The sequence below is a fragment of the Onychostoma macrolepis genome, chromosome 07 (assembly GCF_012432095.1).
Source record: "Onychostoma macrolepis isolate SWU-2019 chromosome 07, ASM1243209v1, whole genome shotgun sequence".
In the NCBI taxonomy this organism is placed as follows: domain Eukaryota; kingdom Metazoa; phylum Chordata; class Actinopteri; order Cypriniformes; family Cyprinidae; genus Onychostoma; species Onychostoma macrolepis.
Window position 1 is genome coordinate 1,479,227 of NC_081161.1, and position 12,064 is coordinate 1,491,290.

Here is a 12,064-nt window from a genome sequence, read left to right on the forward strand (position 1 = left end):
ATTTTATGTTAAGTATTGTAAGTATAAATATAAATTCACAATTTGAAAACATTGTTGTTGTTTTTTTTTTTTTGGTCTACAAATGATGGTGAAAATGTGTTTAAGCTATTTAACCCTGAAACTGGGTATATTAGCAATATTTACGTTAAACAAAAATTATAACCATCCCAGTTACTTTGCACTGGTTGAGCTACAAGAAAAAAAAAAAGGGGGGGGGGGGGGTCACCGTATTTGCAGTAATTAGCAATAGTCTGATGTTCTACCAAAAAATAAACTCATACACGCAAAAATTGTGTTTCTTTCAGCATGTTTTCAAACAATATATACACTTAGTGAAATACAAACCCCAAATACTGTAAGTCTTTATACATATATATACAGACAATTCAATAAATCTGACCCGCATATGAGTTCCTGTGTGTGTGTGTGTCTGTGAGAGGAGTCAAAATGGTCAACACAGTCCACTGGAGGTTGAGACCATAAACAGTTCATAAAGTAATGAAAACCAGTCTTATCTGTAGATGAATAGAATTAGGAGGGCTGATGATGATGTCCTAAACTTGGATGACTGGTCAGCATGAAGACTTCATTCCATATGCACTTGAGGAGTTACTTCAGCAATTTAGTAATGCAAGAGCTACAGAATAAATAATCCTGTTTGAGCAGGAAACACAAAGGTTTCTCAAACATGATTAGGAAGTAGGTCACAGGTAACCATGAGGCAGCTTCAAACAGAACCTCACACTTACTCTACTACTTTCTGTTTTTATTCAATACAGGGGGAACATGTGTCCCCCTAGTGGCCAGTATGAACATTACTGTGACAGACAGTGACTGTTACAAAATGTACTATTTATTGATTTCATACACCAGAAGCTATTGGATAAAATTAAAGACATATAAGGTGCTCATCAAACAACACGTACAAGAAAAGCATAACCACTCATATCTCGTGCCAGCATAACTCTGGATCAGCTGAAATAACCATCTAAAACTGAAAATTAATACCAAAGATGTTCATGTAAAAAAGGAAGAAAACCTGAATGTTAATTAGTGTATTGTCGGTCGAACTCAGACATCCTGGCCTGCAATTGAGAAATTAATTTGAAGAATTCATTCAGATTTCTTCTTGTCCTTGAAAACAAAATTATATTGTAGTTCATATTAGCATGTCATGAAGCAGACACAACTGTAGAGCTCAAAACATCTTTGTTATAACCTGATCTTTGATGACCTAGATATGCCCATATGTCTCAAATCTGAGACGGTAAACATGTCTCAAACATACGCATCTGTAGCTGTAGCAGGGTTGAAGTGTTTATTCAGACCATCACTCTGTCAGCGCGTCTGATTCTGGGGCTCCGGAGACGCTTTTAAATACGCTTTTTTTTTTTTTTTTTTTTAATGTATGTACTCTAATTACTTAGAATCAATATAAATCCATTAACTGTCAAAACTATTAGATTTAATCAGTTAAAGATTATGAATAGGATTTAAATAAAGCTAGCTCTGAAACAATTCAGATCCAATTAGTTAAATTGTATGAGATTGGTTTACATTCAAATGGCACTGTTGACATCCTCCAGTCAGTAGGTGGCGGTACTGCACACTGACGTGTCTAAAGCGTAATGCTTTGGTGATGCTCGTGCAAATTAAAAAAAAAAGCAGCGCCAGAAGAAGCGTTCTCCTGAAACTCCTCCTCACCACTCTGCATTGGCTCTGCCTGGATCATAAACTATAGACCGATTTCCTGTTAGTAAACATTGTGATGTTTTTATGTGGGCGGAGCTTCGGTGGTGGCAGAAAGATCCCCCTGACCACTTCACTAACGCTAGCTATGAAGTCTGTTAGCTTGTTTTTTTAACAATAACTTGAGAAATTCAGATTTTACCTGCATATGTAAGGGCTGCATACCTGCATACTGTCCGCGTTATTTAAAAAGTTTAACTTTAACGGACGAAATTGGTCGACCTGTACTCACTCAAAGCATGGACGATCTGATAGGATTACCTCCGCTCGAGTGATCACAACTAACTTGTATAGTAAAGACAAACTCACCGTGTATCTATGAAGATGTAATATATATTTCAATTTCAGCAGGCAACTATTTTTACAGCTACATTATTATTCCAGCCACAATTACTCATAACGTATATACAATTACACATGATTAAGCATATAAATCGTCAGTTTGTTGTTTTACACACATGCACGCAGACATTATTTCATTCACGACATTGTACTGAGATCCATAAGAAATCTTTAGACGCGCTCATAACAACTAAAGACAATACTTTATTGAACCTTTTCCGATAAGAAATGTGCGCCTGCAAACGTGAGCTTTTCTGATGATTGTTTCTGTCCAGTCCGCTCTTTATCTCGTTTAACCACAGCTGTCGTCGTTTATTTATTTTTTAAAATTCATTATTTATTTATTTATTTTGTCTGGCAGTGGCAGCAGCGTTCAAATTTAAATTTCAATATTTCAAAATTCTGACTTTATCCTTGAAATTTCAAGATTATATCTCGCAAGTCTGATAAGAAAAATCAACTGGTCATTCTCTCTTTTGAGTTTATCCCACACATCTGGCTTTTTTCCCCTCAGAATGGACAAACTCGCTATTGTTGAGTTAAATCTAGGTATAAAGTCCGAAATACGAAATATAAAGTTGAAAAAAAAAAAATTCTCAAAAAAGAATTGTGGGATAAAATAGGTAACATGATGTAAATTGGTATAGGTTTAAATACTATTTCATACTGTAAATGTAGGACAAATATAATATATTCCCTATGAACTGTATATGTGAATATTATGTTGAGCAATTGTTTAAATCAAATTTATGCTTTAAAAGTAGAGTAATCATAGCAGGTTTCATTCATTAGTCTGTCCGTTTAAACATCTGCGTTTAGCTTCAAATGGCGTTTTTGACGACAGTATTCTATAAAAAAATATTTGCATTCCGATTCTGACATCCAAAGGCACAACAGTACATTTTATCTCTGATTCTGTGGATTTTCCCCGTTTCACTCCGCTTGTTACCGTGTGTTTCTGCCACCACAATGCGCACGCAGCTGCGAGTGACGTAACTGTGACGTCAAGTCAAGTCAAGTCACCTTTATTTATATAGCGCTTTTACAATACAGATTGTGTCAAAGCACTTAACAGTATCAAATTGGAGGATAGAGTGTCAGTAATGTATAATGATAAGATTAAACACTCAATTTTCAGTTAAAGGCATTTCATTATTGAATTCAGAGATGTCATTGTCTAGCTCAGTTTAGTTTAAATAGTATCTGTGCAATCAAATCGGCGATAATCGCTAGAAATTAAGTGTCCCCAACTGAGCAAGCCAGAGGCGACAGCGGCAAGGAACCAAAACTCCTCTGAGACATAATGGAGAAAAACCTTGGGAGAAACCAGGCTCAGTCGGGGTCAGTTCTCCTCTGACCAGACGAAACCCGCAGTTCAAAAGTTTCTATTTCTATTTTAATTTTGTTGCAATTTCTAACAATAGTAGTATTATGTAGTTAGGTATTTTATTATATTTTAGTTATTTTGTTATTTTTGGTTGATATATCTGGGGATATATCTCTGGGGTCATCCGGGCGTCCTGGTCTCCGCCGACGATCAGGGCCGCAGACGTCACCTCGGCGCCGACCCACCATCTGATCGGACACGGACCGAGAAACAGACTAGGAAAAAACAGACAAACATTAGCGCAGATGCCATTCTACTTACGATGTAACGAGTACATCGTGTGTTATGGGGAGTGTTCCCGGTTCCGGTTGATCTAATTAATGCAGCCTAACAATCCTTTAACGGATTTGAATAATAGAAGCGTATTAATGTGTTATGTGTAAGCCAGGCTAAAGAGATGGGTCTTTAATCTAGATTTAAACTGACAGAGTGTGTCTGCCTCCCGAACAGTGTTAGGTAGACTGTTCCAGAGTTTGGGTGCTAAATAGGAAAAGGATCTGCCGCCCGCAGTCGATTTTGATATTCTAGGTATTATCAAACGGCCAGAGTTTTGAGAACGCAGCGGACGTGGAGGACTATAATGCGATAAGAGCTCGCTCAAGTACTGAGGAGCTAAACCATTCAGGGCTTTATAAGTAATTAACAAGATTTTAAAATCTATCCGATGCTTGATAGGGAGCCAGTGCAGTGTTGACAGAACCGGGCTAATATGGTCATATTTCCTGGTTCTAGTAAGGACTCTAGCTGCTGCATTTTGGACCAACTGTAGTTTGTTGATCAAGCGTGCAGAACAACCACCCAATAAAGCATTACAATAGTCTAACCTTGAGGTCATAAACGCATGAATTAACATTTCTGCATTTGACGTTGAGAGCATTGGTCGCAATTTAGATATGCTTTTGAGATGAAAAATGCAGTTTTACAGATGCTAGAAACATGGCTTTCAAATGACAGATTGCTATCGAACAGCACACCTAGGTTCCTGACTGATGAAGAAGAATTGACAGAGCAGCCGTCAAGTGTTAGATAATGTTCTAGGTTACATGTGGGGTTTTAGGTCCGATAATTAACACCTCTGTTTTTCAGAATTTAGCAGTAAAAATTACTCGTCATCCAGTTTTTATATCGACTATGCATTCCGTTAGTTTCTCAATTTGGTGTGTTTCACCGGGCCGCGAAGAAATATAGAGCTGAGTATCATCAGCATAACAGTGAAAGCTAACACCATGTCTCCTGATAATATCTCCCAAGGGTAACATATAGGCGTGAAAAGTAACGGCCCTAGTACTGAGCCTTGAGGTACTCCATACTGCACTTGTGATCGATATGATACCTCTTCATTCACTGCTACGAACTGATGGCGGTCAGATAAGTACGATTTGAACCATGCTAAGGCACTTCCACTAATGCCAACAAAGTTTTGTAGTCTATTCAAAAGAATGTCGTGGTCGATAGTGTCGAACGCAGCGCTAAGATCCAGTAGAACTAATAAAGAGATACAACCACAATCAGATGATAGAAGCAGGTCATTTGTAACTCTAATGAGAGCAGTCTCAGTACTATGATACGATCTAAATCCTGACTGGAATTCCTCACAGATATCATTTTCTCTAGGAAGGAATATAATTGTGAGGATACTACCTTTCTAGTATCTTTGACAGAAAAGGGAGATTTGAGATCGGTCTGTAATTAACTAGATCTTTGGGGTCAAGTTGTGGTTTTTAATGAGAGGCTTAATAACAGCCAATTTGAAGGTTTTGGGGACATATCCTAATGACAATGATGAATTAATAATAGCCAAAAGAGGATCTATGACTTCTGGAAGCAGCTCTTTTAGTAGTTTAGATGGAATCGGGTCTAACATACATGATGTTGGTTTAGATGATTTAACAAGTTTATACAATTCTTCCTCTCCTACAGTAGAGAATGAGTGGAATTGTTCCTCAGGGGTCTATTGTGCGCTATCTGATGCGATACTGTAGTTGACGGCTGCAGGGATACAATTTTATCTCTGATAGTATCGATCTTGGAAGTGAAGTAGTTCATAAAGTCATTACTGCTATGCTCTTGGGAAATGCCAACACCTGTTGATGCTTGATTTTTCGTTAATTTAGTTACTGTATTGAATAAATATCGGGGTTATGTTTGTTTTCTTCTAGAAGAGACGAAAAGTAATCAGATCTAGCAGTTTTAATGCTTTTCTGTAGGATAGGGTACTTTCCGCCAAGCTAAACGAAATACCTCTAATTTAGTTTTCCTCCAGCTGCGCTCCATTTTCCGGGCTGCTCTCTTTAGGGCGCGAGTGTGCTCATTATACCACGGTGTTGGACTCTTATCCTTAATCTTCCTTAAGCGTAAAGGAGCAACCGCATCTAAAGTGCTAGAAAAGAGAGAGTCCATAGTTCCTGTTACATCATCAAGTTGTTCTGAGCTATTGGATATGCTGAGGAACTGAGATAAGTCAGGAAGATTATTTATAAAGCAGTCTTTTGTGGTAGAGGTAATGGTTCTACCATATTTGTAACAAGAAGTTGGCTTTACAGCTTTAGCTATATGGAATATACAGGAGACTAGATAATGATCTGAGATATCATCGCTCTGCTGCAAAATTTCAACGCCACTGACATCAATTCCATGTGACAGTATTAAATCTAGAGTATGATTTCGACAATGAGTAGGTCCTGACACGTGTTGTTTAACACCAATTGAGTTTAGAATGTCTATAAATGCTGATCCTAACGAATCTCTGTCATTATCAACATGGATATTAAAATCACCAACGATTAGGACTTTATCTGCAGTCAGCACTAACTCTGATAGAAGATCAGAAGATCAGAAAATTCTTTCATGTGACGTCTACATGAAATTGGTCTATTTGCAAGGTAATATTTAATCTGTACTGAGTGTATATTATTTGACAATTGAATTGTATATACATGTATTATTAGTGCGGTTTATATCGTATTACAATAATATTAAATTTGAGTCGTGTTAACTGTTTTACAGGTTCAGTTAACTTAAAGATTTAAGTACATTGAATTCAAAACAATTTTCTAAACAAGCTTGTTCTCTACAGTTCTTTTGAGAAATAACAGCACATTTGCAGCTGTTACAAATGGCAATGCAGAGTAAAGTTTAAGTACAAATAATTACAAAGAAAGATCGATTAATAAATTAAAAAAATATGACATTTTGAAGTAAAATACTGAAATGGTGTTTTCTTGTAAAATGTACTCAATGTTTAATGCATTTTTTTTTCTTCTTCTTCTTCTTCATCTTCTTTTTAATGCAGTGCAAGTGATATCAAGCCACTTGACCGTCCTGAAACAACACGAGTGCTCATGTTTTTGAGTTTGAATGCTCTTCTCCTTAAGGTAGTATAGTTCAAAATAACTGTCTATACATTTAATTCTTATTTAATACTGCCAAGCCAAAAAAGGTTGCTTTCTGGATTTAAATGAGTAAATACTTGATATTTAAGGATTGACTCATTACTTGAAGTGATTAATATGTTTCTGGCATGTTGTGTGTTTGGCAACAATTATTTTAGCCCTAAATGATGCAGTGTGTAGCCTTTTATTTCTCAAACAACCAGGTCGGAAGTCGTACCCATATCTATATTCCAGGATAACAATGTCAAGATTCATCAGGCTCAAACTGTGAAAGACTGTCCACCACAGAGTCCTGACCTAATCCCTATCGAAAGTCTTTAGGATGTGCTGGAGTCGACTTTACACAGCCTGTCCAAAAAGAAGTTGCACACTCTAATATTTCATTGGACCACCTATAGCTTTCATAACATTGTGCTTTGCTGTGGCATTGTTTAAACAACATTATGCAACATCACAACACTTATTTCCATCAAGAGTTGCATTTTTGTTTTTGGATCTTGTATTGACAATGTGAGAGTCTAGCCACTCTGTAAAGTCGACTCCAGCACATCCTCAAGACATTCAGTAGAGTTAAGCTCAGGACTGGTGATCAATTCATACATGAAAATGATTCCTCGTGCTCACTGAACCACTATTTTATATTGTCATGCTGGAATGTGTACATTGGTACGTCCTCCGACATGGTTGTTTGAGAAATGAAAAGCTACACACTGCATCCGTTTGAATTAAAAGAATTATTGCCAAAATACAAGCCGGAAACATAACAATCACTGCAATAACCATCCAATTCTAGACTCTTCAGTATTTGCTTATTTAAATCCAAATAGTTGTTGTTGTTTTTTTTTTTTTTGACCAGGCAGTGTACATTTGAATGAGTCTACATATCCAAAATGTCAGAGTTTGTAAACAATTTGCCCTTAAAATGTCTGAATATGACACTGTGACTGGCATTGGAGCACGACTCATTCTGTTTGTTTATCCTCCAGGACTGTGAAAGTGCAGTGGCTGGGTCTGGAGTTGCACAGACAACAGTGGTCATGTACATCTTTCGTTCAGAGGGTGCTGGTGTTGGTGCTGGAGACCAGCCTATGGATGTTGTTGTGGAAGTTCTGCAGGGTCACTCTTGGGTGTTTGATGCTTTTTGGACTGATTCATGTGCTTAACTGAAGCTACGCAACGGAGCTCAAGTGCACGTTTGAAGAAAATCCTGGATACAGCCAAACTGTCACCAAAGAACTCTTTAAGTAATGACAATTGAGATGTAATTTTTGAGACATCAGATTTTTGTACTTGAGTCCATTTAAGTGTTAAACGTTTAAAATGTAGATATAAAATGTTCCTTTCGTACTCATGTACTCATAACAGGTAATTAAATACGCATGAAAGAGTTGTGGTGCAGAGCCTTATGGCATTTCTTTTCTGACCATTATCCTATTGTTAAATTATTGCATGTCACAGATTGTTTTCTAAATTTTATTGCAACATAAGCAGTACTGTTATCATTGATTTACCTCATGTATCTGTCTACCTCAAATTTGCACAGTTCTTGAGTAAACTGATCTTATTTCTGTATTCTGTTAAAAATGTTTTTAAGTTATTATTATTATTTTTTTTTCTGTTAAAATTGTTTGGGTTTTTTTTGCTTGTTTTTTTTGCATTTATATCTGCAGTATGGTCTATTGTGGCAAAATGTTTGAAAATAGTGTTTAACCTTCTTGTGCATGTAAATATGAAGGCACTTTTGTTGTTGTTGTTGTAGCACACAAGTGAATGAACATGTATGTCTTGCTAGCTCATATAGCCAAGTGCTTTGAAGCATTAATAAATTGATATAATGTAACATGGTGGTCTTGCTGTTCTTTTTTTGTGTGTTGTAGTGATTGGGTGGGGTAGGATTACATATGTGAAATACATTGGGTTAATTGATAAAAATTATGTAAATGTGATGCATTTTAAGTACATTGGGTTTATTAGCTAATAATACATATACACATTTCTTATGCATTTAAAACAAATTGGATTAATGGTACTATTACATAAATCTTATTACTTGTTTCATTTACATAAGCTTGGCAAATTTGCATCACATAAAGTTTATTAATTTGTTTAAGTTAAAAATATGTAATCAAAATGGATGGAAATTTTATATGCAATTGAAATACATAAATCTTAAGAATTAAGCCTAAATATTTTTTTGAGTGATACAGGAATATTATTAGATGGCAATTTATTTGTTGAATGAGAAGTTTTAGCGATTCTTGCAAGGCAGCACTGTGCTGAACATTGTGATTACGGTTTGTTTTTAAACCCATAGCCATAAACATGTAACATAAACATGTAACTGCCCAAACCAAATGTACATATCCAATCAATTTTTTTTTATTTATTTATTTATTTTTTTTATAGATTATTTCACCTTAGATGTGTTTTGTTGGTTTGTATTTTTAATTAATATATTTTATATTTTGAATTAAGGTTAAAGTTTAAAAATATGAATAGAATGTTTGATTTTTACATGAATAGAATGTTTGATGTTAATTTTGGTTTTGGGCCAAAATGTATAAATATCATCAGGATGTTTTACAATGGTGTTAATAGTTCAGTGGCTCTTTGGGAACTTGTCCAAGATTTCAGGTGAACAGAGGCATAAGACAAGGCTGTGGGAGTTCATCTCTGTTATTATGGTTGCAGAACTGCTCGCCTTTCTAGTTAAAAATGGGAATAACACTGGAATTAATTTTAGGGGACACCAACGATACAACCCTTTTTTTAAAAAAGATCCTACGTAAATCCCATTAGCACTTCATTCTGTGGAGTGTTTTGCCAAAGCATCATGATTAAAGCTAAATACACCAAAATGTGAACTGATGCATATTCACGAGCTCCTTTGACCTCATTATATAATGTTTCAATTAAGGAGATTAAATATTTAGGTATCACAATTTCAAAAGATGTAGAGACAACTGAAATGTTAAATATTGACAAAAACATTAATAAAAATGTAGATCAATTATGAACTCTTGGTTACAGAGGGATATCACAATTTTCAGGAGAATATTGTTATAGAAAATTGAAAGTCTTTATGGATTAATTTACCCTGGAGTTTCATTGCCAATTTCTTCCAGAAAGATAAAAGCAATTCATAAACTTAATTTTGATTTCATCTGGAGAAATAAGTACCACTATAAGGAAAAATGATATAATAAGAGAATATGAGGATGGTGTCACAGTATAGGCCGGACTCAGGGTGAGTGGTGATGAGAATGTTTTATTGAGACAGGGGTAATAGACAACGTAATGGAAATGGAGTGGAAGTTGATGAAGTCACACACACAGATCTCTATTCCAGGGACAAGGAGCGGGGTGTACACGGAGACACTGGTCCGGGGATGACGATCTAGGAGGAGGAGAAGAACACAAGGAGAAGGAACAGGAGGTAAGTAGTAGTTAAAGGATATCGTTCTTAGTAGCAGGTTGCTTGTCGCTGAGTCCACGTCGTGTTGACGAGATCGGACGGTGTGCGACTGTGGTGATGGGGTTTTTATCCTCCGTGATGGTGATGAGTGAATGAGGTGCAGGTGGACGTGATTAGTACTCAGGTGAGGTGGAGCGTTGTGGTTGGTGGAGAGTTGGGCCTGGCCGATCTGTTACAGATGGTGGGTTAAAGGCGATATATTTTGATAACATGAATAGAGTACTTAAACTTAAATGTCTTCAGTCTTGTATTAGTAATGAGCATTCGTACTGCTTTGCAATTCCATCCAGTTTGTTTAAAACATTAGGAGGTATAAAGTTTTTTTTTTTTTTTTACAATGTAACTTTGAGATATCTACAATTCCACTGAAATTCTTGGTCATGTATTGTATTGGAAAATGCTATTTAAACATAATTTCAGTCCTCATAAAGTTTCCTTATGGAATAATCGTTGTATTTTATTTCAGAGAAAAATCTTTATTTTTGGAGGACTGGTGGCGAAGAGGTATTTGGTCAGTGCTGCACATTATGGATAAGAACACCTGTTTTGTTTTGTTTTTAGTTTTAATGATTTTAAGTGTGAGGGAAAGGTTTATTTGAAATGTATTAAACGTATTCCTTTACCATTCCTTAATATGTTAAAGGGGATTTTAACATATTCCACTATAATTCCCAAGATTTTGGATCTTAAATTAGGCAAAATAAATGTTGTAGACAAGAAGTGTACTAATACATTTATAAGAAATCGTCTTGTGCAGGAACGCTATCCTGGTCCAATAATTAGAGACTATCTTTTTCAACATTTAAATAGGAAATCAGTTAATGAATTTAGATGCAAGTATTTGTCATTTCCTCTTCCACCAAAATATAAAGAAGTGCACTTTAAAATTGTGTACGATATTTATCCTGCTAAGGGGTTTCTGAGATTAAGATCTAATGTGGATTGTAATATTTGTCAATTCTGTAATAATGATGTAGAAACTGTTGAAAATTCATGTCTTCATTGTAATCTGGTTAATTCATTGTGGACTGAAGTATGTAATTGGATTAAACAAGGAATATCTATTACTTGGGACATGTTGATATTTGGAGTTCAATTGGTGGACAAACGTGTAGACTTTGTTGTAAATTGTTTGCTTCTCATATTAAAATACTTTATTCGCAAATGTAATTTTTGAAAACAGCACCCCAGTTTAATGTCTTTAAAAAGCAGCTTGCCATGTATACAGAGGTCCTAAAAAATATGAGAAGTGACACGGCCAAGAAATGATTTGATTTGTTTAATATGTGTGATTTAGTTTAATGATGATGGCATAAATGTTGCCAAATTACAGTAAATCCAATGTTATTGATTGCTGTAAAACAACAAAACTTGGAAAGGCCACAGTAAGCTGCTACTTCACAGCTCTTTAAATGTTATTTGCCAGCACCACCTTTGTTGACTCAGTTAGGCCTGGGAACAGAATGTCCTGTACATGCCAAACTACAACTTAAGAAAACATATGCAAATAGAAAAAAGCACCAGCAAATTGAGAACATCTTCATCAGTTTGACAACACATGTGCTGCAATACTCACAACACAACCAAATACAGAAAAGCACTGCAAGCAGCACAGAACACAATGGAAATGTTACAAGGGGACCATGGTTTAATTCCAAAGTTCTAGCATGAAACTCTAGAAACTCTCTGAAACATGGCTCTTCAGAGCAGCAGCAGTAC